Source organism: Prunus avium, unplaced genomic scaffold, assembly GCF_965620075.1.
Source record: "Prunus avium unplaced genomic scaffold, drPruAviu1.hap1.1 HAP1_SCAFFOLD_24, whole genome shotgun sequence".
Taxonomy (NCBI): Eukaryota; Viridiplantae; Streptophyta; class Magnoliopsida; order Rosales; family Rosaceae; genus Prunus; species Prunus avium.
The window spans coordinates 125,001-127,500 of NW_028276883.1; positions in this window are offsets into that span (position 1 = coordinate 125,001).

Here is a 2,500-nt window from a genome sequence, read left to right on the forward strand (position 1 = left end):
CGATATTTTGTGGCATCATTGCTACTCTTAAGATTGTCATCCTCGACTTGCTCGTGCATTGGGCTCGCACCTTGCACACACAAGCAATGCCTAGACAATCCTAATCATAGCTCAACCGCACACTCAGAGGATTGGATAGCTTCTTTCAAAGCCAACCTACCCCCACACGTGTGAGAGTGGCCAACAATTCCCTAGCTTCTTCATCAACTCCGCCGAAAGCCATCCTCGACATACCCGTGCATTGAGAAGGTTTGGTGGCCGTACTCCCAACACAAAAGCATACCGAAGACAACCCCAAGCTAAAGCTCACTTGAAGCCAACGCATCGTCACCATGTGTTCGTGTGGCCGAGAATTGGGTAGCTTCTTCATCAACCCCACCAAAAGCCATCCTCGACATACCCGTGCATTGAGAAGGTTTGGTGGCCGTACTCCCAACACAAAAGCATACCGAAGACAACCCCAAGCAAAAGTTCACTTGAAGCCAACCCATCGTCGCCCACAACTAGTGGGTGAATGGTGTGCTTCCCGGGGTTGGCATAGACATTCCCTCGCATGCAAAAGATTGTCGATGCGAAAGATTGTCTATGCCAAACCCGGGAAGCACACCATTCACACACTCCCGACCGGTGTGGTGTGGCGGTGATTGGATAGTTACAGATTGAGCACTTGCCAAGGATCAAAATGTGTCATTTAGAAGAAACATTTTCAAAAAGTTTTTAAAATCTTGTGGGTTTGCAACTCATAAGAGCGTCACTTTCAACGTCCCCGGTATTGGATTGAGTTTCTAAAAACAACCGTGCACACCGAGGTTAAACTTTACCGGCTCCACTCCGACTCGCCGCTCGCCCACAATTTGTTTGCAACGAAACATTTGTTTTTAATTTTGTTGGTTTAAATCTTGTTGGTTTGAAATTGTTTTGAAAAGGTTCTTTAAATCTAGTGGGTTTGCAACTCATAAGAGCATCACTTTCAACGTCCCCGGTATTGGATTGAGTTTCTAAAAACAACCGTGCACACCGAGGTTAAACTTTACCGGCTCCGCTCCGACTCGCCGCTCGCCCACTAGTCCGAAGGCAACAAAACATTTGTTTTTCATTTTGATGAAAATTTCTGTTTTTAAATCTTGTTGGTTTGAAATTTTTTTGAAAAGGTTCTTTAAATCTTGCGGGTTTGCAACTCATAAGAGCGTCACTTTCAACGTCCCCGGCATTGGATTGAGTTTCTAAAAACAACCGTGCACACCGAGGTTAAACTTTACCGGCTCCGCTCCGACTCACCGCTCGCCCACAAATCCGAAGGCAACAAAACATTTGTTTTTAATTTTGATGAATTTTTTTGAAAACATTGGCTTGGCAAGCCCCAATCCGCGACTATCCACCCACCGCCACCCCACACGGGTGGTTGTTGTTGCGAAATGAGGTTGTGGTCGACATGCCCGCGCATTTGAGAAGGAGTTCCTAGCACTCCATGCTCTTCCATGCCAAAAAAAAGCCTAGACAACCCCATTTCGCAACTTTCCACGCCTTTTTTTTTCCCCCTCACCCATGGCGGCGGCGTGGTGGCGGCGGCCGGATTCCGGCCACCACCGCCATGGGTGGCAGCCCCCCGACCCCGACACCAAACCCATAATACCGAGGCAACATATCGAGGCAACATATCGAGGCAACATGACATGGGTGTGGCGTGGGGGAAGGGGGCTGCAGCTAGGAGGGCATGGGCTGCCATGCATATGCAGGCAACACACACCCCCCTATATAGCATTTTATGCATTTAGCCCTTTGACAGGAAGAGACATCACCTATGCGCGAGGAGTCATAATGGGCTCTAAATAATTCAATACAAGGTATTTGGACGTGATTTTTTGCAGGGATACTAAGAAACATGCAATCTCTGATGGGAAAAAGTTTCATAAATATTTGAAGTCGGGAAGTATTTTTTATTATTTTTAGAAGTCGTAAAATTGAAAAAATCATTAAAAGAAATCCGGGAGGAATTTTTTAGTTTTGTAACTTGGAGAAGGTACTAAAAATCATAGACTACTTATGGGGAGCTTATTGTGCGAGGAAATTTCAATAAAAATGGGGTTTGACAAGGTTTGAAAAATTCTGTCGACATTTGAAAAAATCTGGAACTAGGCTGCCGGCATGCTGCGCACATGCTGCGCGCATGCTGCGCGCAGGCTGCGCGCAGGCCACGGCAGGACAAGTTTCGCTAGCCTCACTGTCGACCGAATGCGCAAGCTGCGCGCACGCCATGGCAAGACAAATTTCGCTAGCCTCACTGTCGACAGAGTCAGCACGCTGCGCGCACGCCATGGCAGGAGAAGTTTCGCTAGCCTCGCTGTCGACAGAATCAGCACGCTGCGCGCAAGCTGTGCGCGCGCATGGCATGGCAAGTTTCGAAAAATTCTGTCGACAGGCTCCCGAGCGCGCACGCTGCCGACATGTTGTGCGCACGCTGCCGGCATGCTGTGCACACGCTGCGCGCAAGCTGTGCGCG